This window comes from Phacochoerus africanus, chromosome 5, assembly GCF_016906955.1.
Source record: "Phacochoerus africanus isolate WHEZ1 chromosome 5, ROS_Pafr_v1, whole genome shotgun sequence".
In the NCBI taxonomy this organism is placed as follows: Eukaryota; Metazoa; Chordata; class Mammalia; order Artiodactyla; family Suidae; genus Phacochoerus; species Phacochoerus africanus.
Window position 1 is genome coordinate 79,222,182 of NC_062548.1, and position 24,380 is coordinate 79,246,561.

At 39.3% G+C, this 24,380-nt stretch overlaps 1 long non-coding RNA gene across 1 annotated transcript; it reads left to right on the forward strand.

The window, feature by feature from the left end:
- The first annotated feature begins 8,670 nt into the window (after positions 1-8,670).
- LOC125126828 (uncharacterized) lies at positions 8,671-11,317 on the forward strand. Its single transcript, XR_007134795.1, has 3 exons — positions 8,671-8,936; positions 9,552-9,630; positions 11,202-11,317. It is a non-coding gene; the product is annotated as an uncharacterized LOC125126828 (long non-coding RNA).
- Positions 11,318-24,380: the final 13,063 nt, after the last annotated feature.

Consider the following 24,380-nt stretch of genomic DNA (forward strand, 5'->3'; position numbering starts at 1 on the left):
ATTTACCTTTCATCTTAATTTACTCTAGGGGGCAAAGTGAAAAATGTCTAAAATAAGTGAAAAATCTAAAACAATTAGAAAATTTAAGACAGAGCAATAATCAACTCTAAGAACATAGCTGCCTTTTTCAACAGGATGAATTGTGGGCAATAGAAAGATACCATTAGTAGCTATTTTCTTCAGATTTTTAAAGACTCATAAGGCTATGTATTGTATTTCTAACAAAGAAAGAAAATTATCCAGGAAAGTTTGGAGCCCAAGAAAATGTAGGGGTCTTTTTTGCTTATTATATTAAGAGTAACGGTTAAATGCAAGGAGAATGAGGGGCTCTAGAGATTTTGCCTCAGAGACCCTCAGAGCCCTAGCCAATATGTGTGCATATAGTGTGATACTGAGTATTGACCAAAATTCACCCACTGAACCATTAGGAAAACATTAAGAAAGACATATGTGATTCCTGTGTTTTTTTTAAAAAAAAAAACAACAGAGAGAGGTGCCCTAGAAACTTTTCAGAGATAATGCTTGAATCAGATTGGATCTTTTTTTGTCATTTTCTTTTTTTTTTTTTTTTTAATTTTTATTAGACTGTAGTTGATGGGATCTAAGATAGGTTCCAGCAAAAGAAACTAATCTGCTTTTTGGGTGGAGAGAGTAAAAGCTGCTATTAGGAAGGCTTAGTTGCCATGACTGGGTTGCTAAACTTAAATTATGAGCATAGAGATACATTTTATAAAATGTTAGCCACTACCACCTGATGGGAAAAGATGATGCAGCCAATTTGTGTGTGAAATGAGCCACATCCTGGTTACTCAAAATAATTTCTCTGGGCAGAAATTCTGAGCCGAGATGGGCTTACAACACAAATGTAGACAACTGTCATTCATGAGAGAAGAACAGGATGTGAGGATGATCCAGGTATGCATATTCTGTGCATCTCACTGCTCCTTCCTTTGTGCAGTGATATGCTTTCCTGGGATACCATCAAGATATACTCTTGTGTGGTATGTTATCCTTTCTGGTCAAATATTTACTTTAGGCGGATCATTTAGAAAATATCTGTGCATGGAGTTCCCATTGTGGCTCAGTGGTTAATGAATCTAACTAGGAACCATGAGGTTGTGGGTTTGATCCCTGGCCTTGCTCAGTGGGTTAAGGATCTGGTGTTGCCATGAGTTGTGGTGTAGGTTGCAGATGCAGCTCAGATCCCACATTGCTGTGGCTGTGGTGTAGGCCAGTGGCTACAGCTCTGATTAGACCCCTAGCCTGGGAACCTCCATGAGCCACGGGAGTGGCCCTAAAAAAGGCAAAAAGACAAAAAAAAAAAAGAAAGAACAATGAAAATATCTGTCATGATCTAGCATTCTATCAATTTTCCTATGTGATATCATTATTTCTGGGTAAGAAAAAAATGTCAATTTTAATTCCTAGAAATCAACAGTCCATTGAAAAAAAAAAAGACAGGTCCACAGAGCCAATCTGAGTCTGTTACTTTCTAGCTTGAGCAGCACCCGCAGAGGAGGTTTGGGTTCCAGGTTACTCTCCTTGGTCGGGGGTCTTTGTGATGCATTCAGAGAACGCTTGAGATATAATTTGCATGGGAAATTGTCAGAAGATAAACTGACAGACTACACTTGTATTTCGATCTGGTGTCATGACTTCTGTCCTCTCAGGTTGTGGCTGTCCTTTCATGCTGCCATATTTTAAAAAACCAAACCAGACTAAACTAAATGTTTGGCATTAAGAAGATGTAATAGAGATTAACAACGTTTCACACTCATCATCCCAGGGTGTTGTGTCCGATATTGTGTTTAGACAACTTCAAAAGCCACTTAGGCACGATTCTAAAATACAGAGTTCAGGAGTTCCCATTATGGATCAGTGGTGAAAACCAGACTAGTATCCATGAGAACGCAGGTTTGATCCCTGGCCTTACTCAGTGGGTTAAAGATCTGATGTTGCCGTGAGCTATGGCCTAGGTGGCAGACCCGGCTCATATCCTTTGTTGCTGTGGCAGTGGTGTAAGCTCCAACTGTAGCTCTGATTCAAGCCTTAGCCTGGGAACTTCCATATGCCTCAGGTGCAGTCCTAAAAAGCAAACAAAACACTCAGACAAAGTGGGTATTTTATAATTTTATAGAATTGAAAAGTATGCCATATGCTCCCCTCCTCTCACCCTCTTACGAGCGATTATTGAATACTTCATGTAGGTATGTGTTCCGGGGACTACAAGTGTGAATAATTTCTTGGTGAATTTACAGTCTAGGGTGAGTCCAGACAGGAAATGACCAAGCTAGAAAAAACAAGGCAGAACAGAATGAAATAAAGGTTATTGAGGTAAACAATAAGCTCCAGGCATGCTGAGATGGGACTAACCCAGGAAAAATTCTTCTCTAAAGATGCACTTTGAAAGATGTGTATATATATATATATAAAGAGGAAAGGTATGAGAGTCAAGTTGGAGGAATAATGCACATTTGAAACATAGAGGGGGAAGGGAGCATAGTGGAAGACCAACTTGAGGTGTGATTATGGACCAGGTTGTTGAGGAATGCAAATATTCACATAACAAACTCTTTCCTTGTGCTGATGATGTGCCAGGCCTTCATGAGAGCACTGACTCCTAACCACTAGACCACTAGGGAGCATCTGCCAGGCACTCATGAGGACTTAATGAAGGCAGTGCTAATATGATCGTCATTTCACAGATGAGAAACCTGAGGCTCAAAGAGGTTAACTAACAGTGCAAGGTGCCCAGCCAACAGATGTCAGAGCTGGGATTCACACCTAGGCTCTGGTGTCTGCATACGTGTTGGCAAGATATAGATCTTGGGATGTTGACCATTGACTTGATTTGACGAGTCTTTGGCAGCTTTTGAAGTTAATGATCTAACATAGGTAGCAGGAGGGTTATTCTAGCAAAAGAATGGCAGCCCTGGTAGACTGCACCACTAAAGACATCTCAAGCAGAAGAAGGTTTGTATTTGTTGAAGCCTGCTGTGTTCAAAGCAATGTGTTGGGCATTTTTGTACATTCACTGAATTTTCCCACCTTTTGCCTTGAATAAAAAGAGGTCATGTTAAAGAGAATAACTCCTATATTGCCAATTCTTATCCCTAATTGCTGTTTCAGGATTTCATTCCTTCCCTTCCCCCACTGCCTCGGTCTTCAGGTACCTATGTGGTCTATGGCGAATCTCTCACATTTCCTTTGGAACAAAAACTGGTCCTCTGCCAGTCAAGTTTTGTTCAATAGAACTGTCTATAATGATGGACCTGTTACTGAGACTGAGCAACTGAATTTTATATTTTAATTCATTTTGATTTAAATAGCCTCATGTGGCTAGGAATGCCATACTGGATAGTCCAGGCACATGCTGGTACTTCCTGGTTCCTGAATCTCCCACTTGGTATTTAGGGAGGGGTACTGTAGCTACCTCTGTTGAGGACATCCCGTTCTCCTCCACCACTGCTTCTTGCCAGGACCAGTGCCACCTCTCACCATAACCCACAGCCTTTCCCAGGCATGGCCACTGTGACTGTCACTTCCTCGCAGTGCCTCTGGCGGTGAGGAAAACAGATCTCCAAAGAGTATGAATGGTGCCCCAGCCTAAGGTAGGAGCTGTAGAGCCCTTTGATTTTTCCTTTTAGTTATTTACAATACCCACTTAAGATCATAGAAAGACAAATACCAATATGTTGTCTTTTCATTTTCAAAGTTTGTCTTTTTGCCTGATCCCCCTTTTCTTTGGAGATTAGAGTTTTCTTTTAAAGAGCTCTTCTGTAAGACACCTGAGTTTGAGCAAATTAGAATGATGCCAGTTTATGGGCAGATTAGCTACTCCCATACAAACACAAGGTACCTCATTTAATTTGTACAGAAAAAATACCAACCCTAGTGGATGGAAGACAAAACTGAGACCCAGAGCATTTAAAGGTCACCCAGCTTATGGATGGATGAAATAGGATTGAAATCTAGATCTGATTCAAATCAAGTCCAACCTCTCTCTATTTATAACGAGCTGCCCCTCTGTCAAGAGCCCATTGCAAAAAGAGAACAGAATTTATAATTACATGAAAGGTTCATGTGTATAGCATACTGGTTTGAAATTTAAGTACATTGAAAAAAAATTTTAATGTGGATCTAAGAATAACGAGCAAAACTCAAAATGTAGGTTAGTGCATAATTGCAAATCATTGTTTTCAAAAGAGCTGCTGTTGGAATTGGGATTTCATGTTTTAAACCATTTCGAAATGCACGTCACAAAATGCTAAATCAGATATCAAAACCACATACTGGGTGATATTCAGAATGACTACAACTAAGTGACTTCTTAACTAGGAGTCACCGAGGAATTATTCATAGTGCCCGGATTATACGCCTTGCTTCTACAGTGTACACAGAACTTCAGATGCTAAATTCTTTGGAACTGCCATGCTTATCACAGAGATGTGTATAGGGTCAGCGTTGTGTCTGCAGTGAAATCAAGAACACAGTTGCTTTTATAAAACAGTGACTAAGACTGGAAGATAATAGACAGTCAGCAAAATCAAAATACCACTCTCCTTTCCCACCAGGGACTTGTGTTTTAAATATTGCAAAACAACAGCACCTATTACTGTGCAGACTTCGCTTTAAATATGCTTTCTCGCTGGAATCAAGATCAGAGGGAATCCCATAGGATCTCATAACTAGTATTTTTTAAATACTAGACACAGAGTTGAAATTCCTTTGCTGGAAAGGAAAAGACGTCTTCTCTCCATGTCTTTCTCATAAAAAAAAACTTCCTACCCTTTATATTATCTATTAAGCAATTTGTAGTTATTTTACATAATAATGACCTTGTGAAGTCTGAGGTTCAACTGGGAAGACTTACTTCATAGAGGCCAGAGAGTTTGCTGTATTCCTTCTATCAAGATTATACAGACTGATCATGTCACCCTTTATCTTGCTCTCTTTATGTTTTCGTCATATATTCCAAGCATACTATTTTTCAGTAAGTTACAACTTTCAGATGCTCTGACAAATAACGCAACACTTCACACATGATTTCTCACAGGGCTATTCTGTGTATTTTTCTCTATGCATTTTTAATTATGTCATGTAGCATTGCACCATTCTCTAACTTGGGTCCTGCAATGCTAGAGGGTAGAAGCAAACTCTCCCTGCTTCAGTAAATCTTATTTAATATCACCTTAGGCCACCCCTTTGGTGGGAAGGCTTTTTATTTGACATGAGGACAAAGAACCTCCTAGTGTCACCTTTGGCATATTTATTTCTCCCTTCCAAGCCTAGCAGGGCTGGGTGTCCTGCCCTGGCCTAGGAGGTCGAAGACTGAACTTCCAGCAGTCAGATGGCAGTTCCACTTTTCCTTGCCCTCCCAGGTGAGCTCCCGGGCTTCGTGTGCACACGTCTAAAGCAAGCAAACTTTAAGTTAATTACGTGCTAGCGTATTCTCCCTTGCTGAATTTTGGCAGGTTGCTTCTGTAAATTATGAAAAATAAATGTGAAATATGCAGATGTCTTTTGTTTGAAGCAGATGTTTGGTCCTTCTTGCCAGAATCCAATCAGCTGTTCCCCCGAGGGCCTCCCCTCCCCCACGTTACCCCAGAGCAGCTTGGAAGCATGAAGGGGTAGTCACAATAGCCCTTTGCAGGGCCTTCGAGGACACTTCTGGACTTAGAGGTCTTTGCTAAGGAGAAATAAAAATAGAAATATCCCAATCCACAGGGATCAGATTGTTTATAGTAAAAAGACACTGGAGGCAGAACATTTTTTTCCTCTGTGGTGCTGAATAGCATTGGGAGGCGAGTGGGCTCTGTTGCTATGGTACTCTCGGAGGCCTGCCTTTTACTCTGCGGTCTTCGTGATTTACAGCAATACCTTGTGTTGTTACACAAGTCACAAAATTGTTGCCACTGCTGCTCACACCATGGTCCAGTGTCTCCTCACACAGAAATCCCACCTTAGACAATAGATTCTATAATTCAAAAGTAAATGGACGTTTGACGACTATGTGATTAATTCACAGTTTATGCAACACCCCAGAATAATTCACTGAAAAGGCCCTTTTACTGATATATAGCTAGATGACAGGAAGATGAAATTGTTTTAGGGCTACATAGTCTGTTTTCAGGGTGAAATCTCTATTTGCTGACGCAGTGATTCTATCCAACAGGGATCTAATTTTACTGTGAAATCAGGGTAAGGAAGACTTAGTAAGAGCAAAATATTGGCATAAGTATTACATCTTTTTTAAACAAATAGCTCTGTGGGCAGCATTAGTATAGGTTTTTCATGATCGCATTTGTCAATCAGGTTTTGCTCTCATGCACTCATGCACTCTATGTTTACTTAATAAATAAATATCAAGGCCACTTGTATGATCCTTTAGGCTGCATGGAGAAAAAAACTGGGGGGTTGATCAACATTGAGGCTGAATATGGGGGTGTCTCAAATGATTACTTTAATCCAGATGGTCTGGATACGTAGTAATTCTAGGCTCTGCTGACACTAGCATGTGACTTTGTACAAGGTAGTTGACCACTCCTAATCTCAGTTTCCTCATCTATGATAACATTTACCACAGGGAACTTGCTTAATGAGACAATGTAAGTCCAGTACTTAGACACATAGCAGATGTGTCTGACACATAACACAACCTCAACAAGGGAGAGCTTATGCTATAATTTTCATATTTACTTTCCACCACTTCTCAATGAGGATTTATTTTATCTATGTATGCCTGTACGCATTTACATGTTTATTTACTTTTACTAATGGACAACTTTTGTGTCACAGATGAGCACATTTATGCTTCTATTCATAGCAGAGGTAAGGAGCCCCTTGCCTGCTCTGTTGTAGACATCTTATATGATACTCAAAATCTCTCCTTTTCTTTCTCTTTTTGAGTTATAAATAATTTTTGAAAAATTTAAGTATAGTTGATTTACAAGATTGTATTAATTGCAGGTGTACATGAAAGTGATTCAGTTTTATACATATATATATGTATATATTCAGATTCTTTTCTATTGTAGGTTATTATAATATTCTGAAGCCAGTTCCATGTGTTGTACAGTAGGTCCTTGTTGTTTATATCTTTTATGTATATTAGCGTATCTCTGCTAATCTCAAACTCCTAACTTATTCCTCACTTTGCCTTTCCCCTTTGGTAACCATAAATTTCTTTTCTATGCCTGTGAGTCTATTTCTAAGTAAGTTCATTTGTATCCTTTTTAAAGATTCCTTAACTTTCATTTATGAGTCTCATCTCCAACATTCTTTCTCTTTCCTGAACCCATTTCAAAATTCTAAGTTCTTTAATTGCAAAGTTCCACAGTCTTCTGTTGTTCTGATTTATATTAGTATAATGAGAGGCTTTATACTCAGCTAATGTTATATATACTATTTTTTGGCCACACCCATGGCATGCAGAAGTTCCTGGGCTAGGGATCAAACCTGTGCCACAGCAGTGACCTGAGCTGCGTGCGGCAGTGACAATACTGGATCTTTAGCCGGCATTGGAGCCACAAGAGAACTCCTGATACTCAGCCAATATTCACTGTGCACAAACTATGAGTTAGGTATCCAAAACAGTGTGAATAAAGTCCTTTCTTGGCTGGAGTTGGCCTTCCAGTGGGGTATGTAATTAAAAAATTCCTTGCAGCTTCTGTACCTGAGCCACCATTTATGCTTTCCAGAATCATGCGCTGCAGCTTTTGTTTTAGCAACAGCTTTTTAGAGTAGATGCATGTTTTATTTTTGTACTTCTGGAACTGCTGTGCTCTCTAAGAATATTTTACCATGTGCACGATAGCAGTACAAGTGATTAAAAAGCAAAAATATTGATCAAATGGTAGATTATTGTTTTCTTCCTGACATCAAGTAAAATTAAGCAGTTACTCTGGCAACATACAGACACAACCTTACTGAGTATTTATTTTGCAAAGCACTTTGTTATCTATACTAGGAAAATCTATCTTCTGAATCTATTCATCAAGCCACTTAAAAAGAAAGGAATATGAGGGAATAATAAAATAAAAAAGAAATAAAAGATAGGTATAGCCTGGATCCTAAGGCTGTTAATATTAAATTGATGATATAAAATCTGCAGACTGAAAATAATAATAACTTATGATGTTAAAAATAGTATTTTCATATAATTCCCATAAAAATGGATGGGTAATAGTGCTCATCTTATACTGTTGTTTGGGGATTAAACAAGATACATATGCAAGAATTTTATAAGCCTGAAGAAGTGTGCAGTTATTAGGTGACAAATTGCCAACTCCACCTAGCACATAGGTAAGTTTTCTTATTTTTCTGTGACATTAAAGAAACTGAGTCTTAGATAAATAGAACAACCCATCTAAGCCCACACAGATAATAACCACGGAACTTAAATACAGGCCTAGGTCTTCTGCCTTTAAATTGAAATTTTTCCCACTATATATCTCTAACTCTCATATGATTTATGAATAATTAAAATGCTCCATAACGACAAGCCCATATTAATGAAATATAGACTTGATACATAAGCATTTGAGAAAAATAAAAGACAACAAGCATAATCAGAAAATCTTCCTGAGAGAGAGGCGATAGGTTTTGAAGGAGATGGAACTGGGTTAAACTATATAGTGTATATATTGATATGTATTGTAGCCTTCCTAGTTCTTCTCTTTGCTTCTGGCTCCCTTTCTAATTTAAGTTTAATAATTCAAGATAATTTTTCCAACTTGGAAGGTATTTTCCCTTCCATATACTGTTTTTTTGGTTTGTTTCACAAGGACCAGTTTTCATATCCTGAGCAGGTGTAGCCCTGGCCATAGGGCAGCCTCATGTGAATCACAAATGGATACACACCAGAGAAGAGATGTCAACAGTCTTCCTGATGCATCATTCAGAGGGGCACTCCAAATAATGCCTCAGAGCTAAAGGTAATATGGACCATGACCAACTCCTTGAAAAAGTCAAAGTTCAACTTCCTTACCATTTTATATTGGAATTTTTTTTTGAAAAGTACAAAGTTCTGAAAAAGATAGATATGATCAATAATAATAATATAAGAATTCTTTGTAGATCTACATCCAGAGTTAAAGGGAATATATTTTAAAGACCCCCCCCAAAGCATTTATCTAGATTTAACTGCCTCATCAAAGAATATTATTTTTTAAAAAGAAGCCTCATAAAGAAGTATGAATATATAGACCTATGATTATTCAAAAAAATTGTACAAATCAAAATAAATTTGCCAGAGCAATTTAAAATAATTAACCTTTGACAAACCTCCCTCTCTGGTAATGGAATAGTAACTATATGAATAAAAGATAAGTCGTGACATTCAATGAATTACAATATTCATCCCATAAATTACTTGATATAATAGCTCTATAGGCTACATTTTTATAACACAGAAATGTTGCAAACACTAAACCCATTCATTTCTAGTGTGTGGTTTGCAGATAGGTTGTGTAACTTCTTCTGCCTTCTTCAGAATATCTTTTAATTAAGTCTTTACTCTTATTTTCCTCCCCAAATATACATTGTGTCAGCCTGTCAACCACTTCTGCTGTACAGACACCTGCAAGAATTGAGACTCGTGCTCACGGCTGGAGTAGCTCAGGAAAATGAGTGAGTGCGAACCTGATTTGCATGCTGGGTGGGATGGTTGAGGGGTCAGTGTTGCCATCTGGCTGATCACCATGTTTAAGGCTCCAGAGGCAAGTCACGTGTGCAGACTGTAGGCCATTTGGACAAGCTGCTACTTCTCTCCATGTTTCTGTCTCCCCTTCCCTGGGATAAAAGAGCAGCGGTGATCCCCACCGGCATGAACGAAAGCCATCTTTGACTATGGAAAGATGATGAGAGACCACAGTGTGGAATATTGGTGCTTAATCATGACAAGTAAGAGGTGTTTGTTGATAAATATAAGCCTCAGGATGGCAGAATGGCTGCAAAATACCGATATTTTTTGGTCCCAAATGTGTTGCAATTTTAAACAAGGAATGGACATCTATGGCAAGACGATGCTTCCTGAGAAATGGATTCTTCTTTGGCTACCCATTTTACTCATTAAGTATAAGATTTGATAATCATCTCAGGTGACCAAGCAGTTTTCTCCAACCCTTCCAGGCCATTTGCAAGAGTAAAACGACCGAAGTGGACCATGAAGGCGGCACAAGTTCCAATTTACACTAACATATCATTTAAAGTTTCCTTATCCTTGATCTGTTAATCATGGTCTGGATTTAGTTATCCCATAATAAAAACAGATAATATTTGCTGAACACTTGCATATCAGATACTGGATCAAGTCCAACAACTATCTTTCTTATTTAATTCTTTGCACAACTCATGAGGTAAGTTCCAGTTTTATTCCCATTTCCCATAAAGAAATGGATGCTCAAATTTCTCAACACTTTGCTTAAATTTTTTTTTTGGTCTTTTTGTCTTTTTAGGGCCGCACCCACAGCATTTGGAGGTTCCCAGGCTAGGGGTCTAATTGGATCTGTAGCCGGCAGCCTACACCACAGCCACAGCAGCTCCAGATCTGAGCTGTGTCTGCGACTATGCCACAACTCATAGCAACATGACTCAACCCACTGAGCAAGGCCAGGGATTGAACCCACAACCTAGTGGGATTTGTTTCCCTGCTGTGCCATGATGGGAACTCCCTGATTTACTTAATTTATTAACATTACATGTTTAACTATTATGCTAAACTTCCCCAGATAATCTTGCCCTCTGACTACCCAAACTCAGAATCTCTTCACAGAGAGGGTTGTCTGTTTTCTGACTCCGTATTAACAAACCAGAGTGGCAGCTGTAGGTGACGGTAGGTTCAACTCAAGAACTGAAGCTAATCTAGTCCCCCTTTCATCCCAAAGTCATGGAACTGGTGGGTGGGGCTTGTGCTAATTCCAGGCCTCCAAGTAGACTCATGGGACGGAACCATGCCCAAGGGAAGGGTGCCCCGTGTCCCCTGCTGTGCTGTCTTTTGGTCAAGATATTGATCTGAACCCTAAATGCCTTCTCTTTCTCTCTCCTTTTTGTGACAGATCAGATATATTAAAATAAAGGACTCATAGAAAATAAAAGAGAAGTCACTAATTCACAGCCCAAACTACTTTTCCTTAGTTGGAGGGACTTTATAGTATCTGGTCTATGTAGTGGGCTACACTATTTTTTTTTTTTCATTACAGAAATACGTAGTGGAGAAAACCATAATTCAAAAAGATATATGCACTGCAATGTTTGTTTCAGCAATATCTACAATGGCCAAGACATGGAAACATGCCCATCAACAGAGGAATGGATAAAGAAGATATAGTACATATATGCAATGGAATATTACTCAGCCATAAAAAGACTGAAATAATGTCATTTGCAACAACATGGATGGACCTAGAGATAATCATACTAAGTGAAGATAGTCAGACAGTGAAAGACAAACATCACGTAATATCACTTATATGTGGAACTAAAAAAGGATACAGATGAACTTATTTGCAGAACAGAAACAAACTGACAGACTTTGAAAAACATATGGTTCTCAGGTCAGTCTCCCAAAGCAATCAAAATTAGAGCAAAAATAAACCCATGGGACCTCATCAAACTGAAAAGCTTTTGCACAGCAAAGGAAACCCAAAAGAAAACAAAAAGACAACTTTCAGAATGGGAGAAAACAGTTTCAAATGATGCAACCGACAAGGGCTTAATCTCTAGAATATATAAACAACTTATACAACCCAACAGCAAAAAAGCCAATCAATCAATGGGAAAATGGGCAAAAGACCTGAATAGACATTTCTCCAAAGAAGATATATAGATGGCCAACAAACACATGAAAAAATGCTCAACATCGCTGGTTATAAGAGAAATGCAAATCAAAACTACCATGAGATATCACCTCACACCAGTCAGAATGGCCATCATTAGTAAATCCACAAATAACAAGTGCTGGAGTGCATGTGGAGAAAAGGGAACCCTCCTACACTGTTGGTGGGAATGTCAACTGGTACAGCCACTATGGAGAACAGTTTGGAGATACCTTAGAAATCTATCCATAGGAGTTCCCGTCGTGGCGCAGTGGTTAATGAATCCGACTAGGAACCATGAGGTTGCGGGTTTGGTCCCTGCCCTTGCTCAGTGGGTTAACGATCCGGCGTTGCCGTGAGCTGTGATGTAGGTTGCAGAGGCGGCTCGGATCTCACTTTGCTGTGGCTCTGGCGTAGGCCGGTGGCTACAGCTCCGATTCAACCCCTAGCCTGGGAACCTCCATATGCCGCGGGAGCGGCCCAAGAAATAGCAACAACAACGACAACAAAAAAGACAAAAGACAAAAAAAAAAAAAAGAAATCTATCCATAGAACTTCCATATGACCCCGCAATCCCACTCTTGGGCATCTATCCGGACAAAACTCTACTTAAAAGAGACACGTGCACCCGCATGTTCATTGCAGCCCTATTCACAATAGCCAAGACATGGAAACAACCCAAATGTCCATCGACAGAGGATTGGATTCGGAAGAAGTGGTATATATACACAATGGAATACTACTCAGCCATAAAAAAGAATGACATCATGCCATTTGTAGCAACATGGATGGAGCTAGAGAATCTCATCCTGAGTGAAATGAGCCAGAAAGACAAAGACAAATACCATATGATATCACTTATAACTGGAATCTAATATCCAGCACAAATGAACATCTCCTTAGAAAAGCAAATCATGGACTTGGAGAAGAGACTTGTGGCTGCCTGATGGGAGGGGGAGGGAGTGGGAGGGATCGGGAGCTTGGGCTTATCAGACACAACTTAGAATAGGTTTACAAGGAGATCCTGCTGAATAGCATTGAGACCTTTGTCTAGATACTCATGTTGCAACAGAAGAAAGGGTGGGGGGGGGAATGTAATTGTAATGTATACATGTAAGGATAACCTGACCCCCTTGCTGTACAGTGGGAAAATAAAAAAAAATAAAAAAAGAAAAACATATGGTTACCAAAGGGGACAGGTATGAGTCGAGGGATGGCCTCGGGGTTTGGGATTGGCAAATGCACACCGAGGTATATGGAATGATTGGCCAGCAATGATATGCTGTCGCGCAGAGAACTCTCCCAATATTGTGATCACCTCTGTGGAAAAAGAATCTGAAAGAGAATGGATGTGTGTATATGTACAACTGAATTGCTTTGTTGTATAGCAATTGTAACATTTAAACAACTCTGTTTCGATAAAACTTTAAAAATGAAAAAAATAGAAATATAAGAATAATAAGAACAAAAAAAATTACAGTGTGTTCTTTTTTTTTTTTTTTTGATTGGTATTTGAAATGTTTTCCTCTTCTTCAGAGGCTACTGAGCCAGGAAGTCAAGACAAATAAAGACTCATTGGATCATCATAGATCCAAAGATGATGATGGAAATCATAGAAATCTGATGAGGGACCACCTATTGACCTGTCAGTTACAGATGATTTTCAGGGACCTCCTACTGACATTCCATGGAGAGAGTTCTGCAGACGTCCCGGAAGGAAACACTGCCCTTGCTCAGTTGTCCTTTTTACTGTTGAGAAAGTTGGAGGTCAGAGAAGTTAAGACCTTTGTCTGGCTTTGCACAGCAAGTTAATAGCTGAATTAAAGCCTGTCCTTTTCTCTTCAGTGTTCATTCAACACATATTACTAAACATTTACTTTGTATCAGGAACTGAGTAAATTATATTTATTTACCTCAAACTTTGATTTTAGAAAAGAAATTACCTTAAAACTGTGAAGGTAAATTGTTTCTTTTTTCATCTGTTATGTATTTGTTCTTTCCCCTAGTTTCTTATGTTTAATTTTTCTATAGAAAATTATACTAGGCCTAGGGCAGAAAGAATATTTTAGGTTGCAGGGATTTGAGAGAGTGACTATTTAATGTGAAAGTTACCCCCCATTTTTAAGAAAAAGTGCTATTTTGCATTTCATGATATTGTTTTGTTTTGTTTTGTTTTGTTTTAAAGAAGACTGAGTGGGATCAAGAGTGAAATTCTGGAGTTTCCCATCGTGGCTCAGTGGTTAACGAATGTGACTAGGAACCATGAGGTTGTGGGTTCAATCCCTGGCCTCGCTCAGTGGGTTAAGGATCTGGCGTTACTGTGAGCTGTGCTGTAGGTCGTAGATGCGGCTCAGATCTTCAGTTGCGTTGGCTAGGTTCCCTAGCCTGGGAACCTCCATATGCTGCGGGTGCAGCCCTAAAAAACACAAAAAGACAGACCGAAAAAAAAAAAAAGGAGTGAAATTCCTACTGAAGTGAATTTCCATCTTTTTGGTGTGCCCCATAGTAAGAAATTCATTATAACCTAGCAGATGTGTGTATATCTGTATGCATAAGTATATATGTGTATATATTTGAAACATGAAAGTTTCATAAAATAATACTCTTGTATGACATAATTAAAAACAACAAATTTTGCATCAAATATAACTTTACTAATATTTGAACACTATAAGATGAGTCACACAACCTATTCAGCCCTATTCTTTTCATTTTCTTTCTTTCCTCTTCTTTTTTTTAATGCTAAACAAAACAAAAAGCCCAATAAATTAGCCAAAGCAATTTGGGCAAATGTTTCTATTCCCAATTTAATTTTGCTTGTAAAGATAAGGAATGGTCAGGTGGCCAGTGAATTTTGTCTGTCTCAGTCCTTGATTTAAGATGGAGTCATTTGCCCTTCACATGCTAAGGGTACAATGGGAAATATGCCCCCAATTCCTTTCCAGCTTTTAGATGTTCTGAAATCTAATCGTGTGAGCAGCCTTGAGCCTTGTCTCAACCTCTCTACTTTTATCACACATGTTAAATGAGGGGGTAGGTCTGCATGAATCTCATGATCCCTTCCTGCTTCAAAGGTCTGAAATTAAATGATATTTTTTATTTGGAACCTGGGTGCCAGTGAAAACCAAGTCACCTCGGATGTATTCCAGGCATAACGTAGAGACCCGCAAATGCCTTCCACTTGAAGTTCTTCTAAAATGTTGACAGATGTGAAGAGAGCATTACAGAATGCCCAGTTTTACATTTACATTCGGATCTGTTGTTTCAATGGGGGCATTTTTATAAAATAAAAATGTGTTACTGCTGTTCTCGGAATTCTCCTGGTTCTGCAGTGGATTTAATTAGTGAAAGCACTGTGTACGTCTGTGCACTCTGGTTTTGGGGAGGCTTAGGCCTTGTTGGGTGTAGGGTATCCCAGGGGGAGAGAGGCCCAGTATTTCACTGTCATATTACAACTGCAATGACTCTAGTTGTGGGAGGGCATTACTAGCGCCTTTGCATATTACTTGCATTCCTTAGAGGCCCAGGGATGACATTTCAGCTAAGTTTAGTAAAAAGTAATCTGGGTAATGGCCTGGAGTGAAGCTACCTTTATGGGTTATGTAGCTCACTTGCCAAAAAGGGGAATTGTTTTCACATTTTCTCCATATATGGCTCTGTGAACACGTGAGTCCTTGGATTAGTAACGTAAGTGAATCAACAGAGAGATAGCATTTAGGGCGCTCATATGGATTTGGTATAAAGAGTTCAGCAATCAGCGAGGCTTTAGGAAATCTCTATCCTTTGAGTCCAAAAGCAGCTGAACTGAAGTTTGTGTTAAATTGACTTTATAGAGAACAAAGCCAATGTATTCATTTACAGTGCAAAATGCAACAACCATATGGTCTAGAATATTTACATGAACATGACCTGTATGTCTTCTCACCATTGGCAGCCTGCAGGAGAAGCCACATGCTAACTAGAAGATTGCTGAGTGACCCTGGAAGAACAACAAGGGGCACTGGTTACAGAGTGGTGTATTTCATGCCACAGGGTCAGGACAGTTTGAGTGTCTATCTCACAAAGAGGAGCTGAAATACTCCTAGCCTGTTGGTTGAGCCTTCTTTCCCTCTGAACAGCACTTGGCTGCTAGGAAGAATATCCCTCTATCCTTCTCTCCTACAGTATTGCTGTGAAGACTTGAGATAATACACACCTAGCACAGAGCCTGGCGCATTACAATAATGCTCATAAAGTAATAGTTACTTTCACCTTTGTGATAGAGTTTTTACATCTCAGTATTCTTCTTCCCTTTCAAATGATATTTTCTTTCTTGTTTCTTTGACACGGGTACAATAATAATTGTTGAAATTCAGAGTTCCTTTGTGGCACAGGTTAAGGATCTGGCATTGTCACTGCTGTGGCACAAGTTCAATCCCTGGCCCAGGGTGTGGCCCCCCAAATTGTTGGAATTGGTAGAAATTATAGAAATTTGGAAAACACAGAAACGAACCCCAAAAAGATAAAGTGATAAGTATAATCTACAGAGACAAAAAACTTTTTGTTGATTTTGGTATATCCTCTTCCTCAAAGTGTGGCTCCATTTGAAATCTAATTCTTTATGCTAGAAGAACAGAATTTATTAGATGCTAGTAAAAATGAAACTTTTTGTATTTGCCCTTAATATGGACCCTGACCTAGTTCATCTGCCCCACAGAAAAGATTTTCATAGTTCAATTTTACTTTCTCATCTCTGGCTAAGGAAAAGAAATAACAAGAAAGTTATATCTCTGGACTGGGTCTTCACATCACTCCAAGCCAGATAGTTAAGTAGCAGGCCAGACGTGATCTGTGAGAAAAAAAAAAAAAGATGCTGGTATTGTTATTTGCAATATGATTCTTGGTTGCTTGAATCTCAGATCAGTAGAAGGAGGATGAAGGTGAGGATGGAATTGGGGGAGGGTAGAAAGAGGCAGGGGATAGAAAAGAGGGCAAGGGAGGTGTTTAGCTTTCATTTGCCAGCGTGATACCCGCTGCTTTGTTTATGGATTTGATGCTATTCATACAGTCTTTGCAATATTAATTTTTAATTTATGATGCTCATTAGGAGACACTTAAAACAGAACAATTATCATTTATCTTGATATATTATTTACTAGGACTGACTGTCATGGTTAGAGGCCCATGATTAGTGAGAGGGGGATCCGGAAGAGCTTCTAAAAGGTGCTGGGGGTAAAAGAATAGAAGCTTAGGAAGCAGTCGGCAAAATCCAAGACCCTAAGTTCCGATGTCAAAGCGAAAGCCACGGCGTCCTAATCAAGACTCAGGAGGCCCCCTCCTAGACAAGCATGGAACAGTACTTAATGAACCTGCAGGATCATATTAATGAGACTCTCTGTTAGGCCACCAGCTCATCAATTATTCATCCAGCTGCATTCCTGATACTTTGCTGTCTTCCTCCTGTTTTTGCGTTGGTGAGATTCCTTTTTTTTTTAACCCTCCATTTCCTTACCTGGTGTGTAAGCAGAGCCTTCTGTTCTTAGCCCCCTATTCTTCTGCCCAAACTACCATCTCTTTTCAATACTCAGCCAGGGTCTCACATGCGATGATGCAAATCAACTGCAGGGGAGTCTAACGCCTGAGTCTCACGGAATTAGGGCACCCCTGACTTTGTGCTTCCTTAAGACACAGAGCCTAGCTTGGACAGTGTACTCATTACACGGTGCTATAATTATCTATTTGTGTGACTTTTCCCGCACTGGACTTAGAAATCTTAGAGAACAGGGCTTATGTTTTGTTAGTCTTTGTATTTTCATTCTCAACATAATGCCTGACACAGATTGGATTTTCATTTGTTTTATCTCAACTCATCACAATCCTACAGAGTTGTATGTAGAGAAATAGTATTTGAAAGTTCTCCCCGTAGACTTCCAAGTTGGCTCTTCTTACCAGTGTGCCAGGCTGTGAGTTGATTATAGGTATGCTCAAGCTCTCTTCTTCTTTGGTGAACCTGGGTGAGCTGCTGGGACCCTTGACTGGTTGCCCTGGGCCAAGTGAAGTCTTATCCATTCATCCCTATCCCACAGATTCAACCATGCACAGCCCTTCCCCACTTGAACCTCCCTGAATCTGAATGTGTTTCCCAATCGTATCTTACAAAAGTTTTTGGTCGGGTGGCAGTGATGAGCTGGTTGTCATAGTCTCCACATGAACTTAATGAGGTAGTGGTCATGGCCTGACTGAACTTGGTCATAGCTGTTCATATTGTCCTAACTTCAGTGAAGCCATCCATGTATACTGGTACACGGCATGCCCTGGATTTCATTTTCCCTCAAAGGGTCTTCTTCAATAAATGCATGGATTCAGCATTGGAGCAAAAAAGTTACTGTGTGTACAGAAAGGCATGGGAACAGACGAGTAGGTGTGAATGTTGATGAAGTAAAATATGTCATAGTAGAGATGGACGATCAGATGCTTTCTGAGCCCGAGGAAAGGAAGTTGCCAGTCAATAGATGAAGCCTATCAGAAGCCAAGCTCGATGATTATAAGTGGTAGAAACTTGTTTCCTCTTTCTTGGTGACATATAAAATAATGGTATCTTTTTCAGTGCCTACGTTTTTAACTTCTAACCATGTTCTCTATGTGTGTGAAATGATGACGTGGGAAGCATGGCTTTAAGCTCCTGGATTCCCACCCCCATCCTGTTAAGCTTTCTGGTAAAGAAGTAATTTTAGTTCAACTGAAAAACTTTAGAATGAAGGTGTTTGCTTGTATTCAAAAAGAGCAAACCTGGGAGGAATTTACTCGTTGTTGTATTTTAATTCCTGTCTAATTTCAGCTTTATATGCTTAAGATGGAATCAAACTGTGGGTCCTTGAAGCTGGTTAAGGACCATTTAACTAAGCAGTGGGCACTGTGTCCAACATTGTCATTCCAGTGGGTGTAGGGGGAAGCACTCAAGGATTAGCGGCAGTGGGATCTTTCTGCATGATGTGTGATGTTTATATTACACAATCCACATTGAACTTTTCTTAATTTTGGAGGCAAAATTGACTTTCAACTGTCATTGGCTGCTTCATCAAAAAAAGGTGGGTCATTCTGAAAATTCGTCTTTAGGATATGAATTAGAATATCAAAGACTCATATGTAGAAAGGACCTTTAGAATATATAGTTCAATTCTTTCATTTTACAAGTCATCTAAAGCCCAAATGAAATGGGCACTTGGAATCTCACAGCTGGTTCGTGACAGTCATCAGGACTCATGGTTCTGAAGGGGTGACCTGCAATTGTCATGGGCATCTTGCAAGGCAAATTTTCACATAAACAACATGTGGAATTTTTTGTGTGTTCTGGTTATGTGTAAGACTTTTTTCCCCCAACATTATTCTTTATTGAATATTCTACATATTAATTTTAATTGAAATGTTTGTAATTATAGTAATTTTCAGATATAATTTAGAACTTACTTCTAAATTTAGATCATATATTGACTTTAAGAATATTTATTTTATATTTTTCTCGATCTTATGGATGAATAGAAATTTAAGTTATAATTCTGAATGTTGGATAATGGTGATATTGTGATCAATTTTTTTTCTTTTGTTCTTTAAAAAAATTTTTTTTATTGTTATTTCTCCAATACAATTTTATTTCTACTGTACAGCATGGTGACTCAGTTACACATACATGTATACATTATTTTTTCTCATGTCATCATGCTCCATTATAAGTGACGAGACATATTTCCCAGTGCTACACAGCAGGATCTCATTGCTAATCCATCCTAAAGGCAATAGTGTGCATCTATTAACCCCAAGCTCCCAATCCATCCCACTCTCTCCTTCTCCCCCTCAGCAACCACAGGTCTATTCTCCAAGTCCATGATTTTCTTTTCTGTGGAAAGTTTCATTTGTGCCATATATTAGATTCCAGATATAAGTGATATCATATGATTTTTTTCTTTCTCTTTCTGACTGACTTCACTCAATATGAGTCTGTAGTTGCAACCATATTGCTGCAAATGGCATCATTTTGTTCTTCTTTTTTTTGGCTGAGTAGTATTCCATTGTATATATACCACATCTTCCTAATCCAGTCATCTGTTGATGGACACTTGGGTTGTTTCTGTGTCTTGGCTATTGTGAATAGTGCTGCAATGAACATGCGGGTGCATGTGTCTTTTTTAAGGAAAGTTTTGTCTGGATATATGCCCAAGAGTGGGGTTGCTGGGTCATATGGTAGTTCTATGTATAGATTTCTAAGGTATCTCCATACTCTTCTCCATAGTGGTTGGAGAACAGTGCAGGAGGGTTCCCTTTTCTCTACACCCCTCAAGCATTTGTTATTTGCGAACTTATTAATGATGGCCCTTCTGACTGGTGTGAGGTGGTATCTCATGGTAGTTTTGATATGCATTTCTCTAATAATCAGTGATGTCGAGGGTTTTTTCATGTACTTGTTGGCCATCTGTATATTTTCCTTGGAGAAATGTCTATTCATGCCTTTTGCCCATTTTTTAATTGTGTTGTTGGCTTTTTTGCTGTTGAGTTGTATAAGTGGCTTGTATATTTTAGAGATTAAGCCCTTGTCAGTTGCATCATTTGAAACTATTTTCTCCCATTCTGTAAGTGGTCTTTTTGGTTTCCTTTGCTGTGCAAAACTTTTCAGTTTGATGAGGCCCCATTGGTTTATTTTTGCTTTTATTTCTGTTGCTTTGGGAGACTTACCTGAGAAAATATCTGTAAGGTTGATGTCAGAGAATGCTTTGGCCTATGTTCTCTTCCAGGAGTTTGATGGTGTCTTGTCTTATATTTAAGTCTTTAAGCCATTTTGAGTTATTTTCACGCATGGTGTGAGGGTATGTTCTAGTTTCATTGATTTGCATGCAGCTGTCCAGGTTTCTCAGCAATACTTACTGAAAAGACTGTCTTTTTCCCATTTTATGTTCTTGCCTCCTTTGTCAAAGATTAATTGACCATAGGTGTCTGGGTTTATTTCCGGGTTCTCTGTTCTGTTCCATTGGTCTGTATGTCTGTTTTGGTACCAGTACCACACTGTCATTATTAGATTTAGTTCTTCTAAATCTTTGTCTTATACGCATTGATGAACATTTATTCAGATTTGTCACTTGGTTAGGAACTTCATCATGGTTTTAAAAGAAGGCTTTTCTGTCCCAGAAGTTTTTATTCTAAGTGATAATAAACTTGGTGATTTTCACCTTTTACGCTTTGTTTCTATTTTCCCAATGAAGTATGTAAGCCTGAAAAAATACTATGATCTCTCTTGGAATTAAAAATGCATCTACATGACTCTAACCAAGAGGTCAGAGATGGGGAGGGGAGGTCGCAAAAGCTATTTCTTCTCCTCTTCACTCCACTCCTTCCAATGGAATTGACAATATATTTTACTGAGGCCAATTAACCTGACAAACACATACTGGGTGGAATGACCCACCTTACTGATTTTAGGATATGACATTTAAGGGCTTATGAAAAAGAGCAGAGACAGCTTGTCAATGTTCCACAGAAAACAGCAAAGCAAGGTTGATTCTGTCTTTTTTTTTTAATGTTTTGCTGCAAATGAGGCTTAAAAAAGCAAAATTGAAAGGAATTTATGCATAGTGTGGCCTGTATCTGTACATTTATGAGTGTCTGTGGTATAACGTGCCTGTGCACACACATACACACCTATGAATTGAACATGACATAGATTTTTATTCCCTCATAAGGGATCTTAAAGGGATCTAAGAAGACCATTGTCTGGCAGCCCCACAGAAGCCTGGGCTAAGCATCTACCTTCTCTATAGAGAACCTTACTGGTCCTTGGATAGATGTTCTAAAAAAATACTTCCATCTTGGTTGTAGCATTTACCTAAGGGCAAGAGTCAAGCATTTTTTTCAAGTGAAAAAAATGAAAGTTTAGAAAAGAACTTAAAATGAAAAAGACAAGACGAGAAGGAAAAAGAAGAAACTCTCTTCACTGGAATCAAATAGAGGGGATATGCTATAATGGCTTTTCCAAATCACATCTGAAAGCCTGGTGCCTGGGCAGATAGGTGACCCATGGTATATATTGCACTGAAACCAATGACCTGAATCACTATAATGTAATCATCATGATAATCAGCATCCATTTATCTATCCATCTATCTACCAATAATCTCCCTCTTGACAATATATAGAGAAAGGTTATTAGAATGAATCATCAATTCTGTAAAAATGATTATATGCAAACTTCCATTCAAAATAGGAATGCCTTATTTTTCTCTATAACATGAGAAGCTTTGCTAAATTTGTTCTTTAAAATAGTTTGCTGTTTTAAAAATCTTTGGGAAACTAATTCAAAGTATATGGGAAAGCAGTGCTCAGCTGTGGAGGGAACATGGGAGTAGAGCTGAGTGATGAATTTCAATCCCTAGCAGGACTTAGAGGGTAATTTATAGAACCAGAGCACAGAGTGGGCAGTCCTGGGTCTGCAAGTCCTAAACCATGTGTGTGTGTGTGTGTGTGTGTGTGTGTGTGTGTGTGTGTGTGTGTGTGTGTGTGTGGTGGGGGGCCTGGGGGGGTTAAGCTCATCACTATCATTCTTCCAGCTTTAACATACTGTGGTCCATTTGCCTATCTTGTAAAATAGAACCTTCCTGGAATATTTATCACAAATGAAGGTAGCAAATAATTAGATAAGAGCAAATTTGAGTTAAAAAAAGAATGTGAAATATATATTTCTATTGAAAATCCTATTCTGACCTCCATTACCAGCACATGCACTTGCTAAGAAATCAAATTTGTCAACTCTCATTTCCAATTGCTAGCAGGGCACTGTATTTTCAAAAATGCCATTTGTACTTCCCGCCCCCCATAGGGTGAAGCACCAAAGTCAAATGTCCGCCCAGGCTTTCTTCTCTCAGCCCTCCTGTCTTAGTCATTTAAAGAACAAGGGTTCTGAGTAACAGAGTTACTCTTCCCTCTTGATTTTTTTTTTCTTATAAAATTCAGTTTCCTGGGTAGATTCTAGAGGGAAAATTCAATCATGAGATGTACTAGAGAAGAGGGCACCATGCTACTTTTAATATTAGCCTTTTTTAATCTGGGGAAGGTCATCAAACTTTTTTGATTTTTGCCTAGGGAAAACTTTCCTGTTATTTATTTATTTATTTTTTAAACATATCCTTTGGTCTGGTTGGCCAGTAATTGACTTTATCCCTTTTTTCATTTATTTCCCTGTCTCCTGGTTGGAGCATCTTCTCCCTGGAGTCTCAGGTTAGAAGTTTTCCCTTTTGTGAAACCATGACAGGTGCCTAATTGAATGATGAATGTCCCTTTATTACTCTGTAATTGAACTGCCAGCTTTTTGATTGGTTTGTGGAGAAGCTCCCCTCCTCATCAGGCACGGCGGGGGGTTTGGTAGTTGGCAGTCTGGTCCTACACTCCATCTGTCTAATCCCATCTAGCCCCTGCTTGCTTTTTGGGGGGTGATGAGAGAGGTAGGGAGTGAGGGGGAGGGGAGTCATAATAAATTATGCTAATTCGATGCGGCTCTGACAATGAGAAGACCATACCGGTCCATGCATCTTGGGGGTAAACGCTTCAAGACATGTTGTCGCCATGGGTGCCTAGTCTGACAGGCCCGGGATGAAGATTAATGGGCCTCACCTGAGTGACAGAACAGGGGATTGTGGGGAAGAGAGGGTCATTCATCATACTCTGACAGGTGTCATTCAATCCGACAGCGGCTCCACCGTCACTCGGCTAGCAGTTCCATTTTTCTGCCAGTTAAGCAAGGAGTTTAATAACATCCCCAGAATTAAAACTCATTCTTTGTAACAGGTCTGACAGCTGAAAATAAGAAAATCAATTCTTCACATGTTATAGCACAGTTAACTGACTGGGGCTTTGACTCTAATTTAGTCTTTGGGCTGCATTTCAAGCAAAGAGCTTTTTGTAAGACATCATCTATTAAAATTTATCCACGGTGCTAACTTTGGTGGTGTGGTTCCTGTGGGTTCATTAGAGAGGCAGGCTTTCCTACCCAGTGTCCTTTTACTCACGGCTGCTGAAGCACATTTCTGTGGTCACTGGATCTCTCCTGCATCAGCCTCATTAGCAATGTTTACTGCTTCTCTCTTCATTAATATCGATCCCCTCCCCAACTCCCAGCAACAACGAGACAGACACTAATTTGAAACATTTGGTATTATTAAACTGTTTAGGTTTCAGGGATCTTGGAAGGCAAGAAGACAGTTCAAAGATAAGAAGGGAAGTTAAACTTTGGTTTTCTAGGTTGCCCTGACGAACGGTGACACTCTAGGTTGGTGAGTATGGCTGACCACAAAACAAGGCTCTGGATTCCTGTTCTCCTTCTTCTCACCTGGAGGAGGAGCCTATTTCTCCACCTTCATGAATATGGGTGGTCCTACCCTGTCATGGGTTTCGACCATTAGAAAGTGGCAGAAGTGACACTGTGTGACTTCAGAGACTGGGGCTCAAGAGATCTACATCTTCTACTTCACTCGTGGAAGCTAGCGACCATGTAAGATGTCATGCTGTATGGAAGCCCAAGCTAGCAACATGGAGAAGAGGTTACAC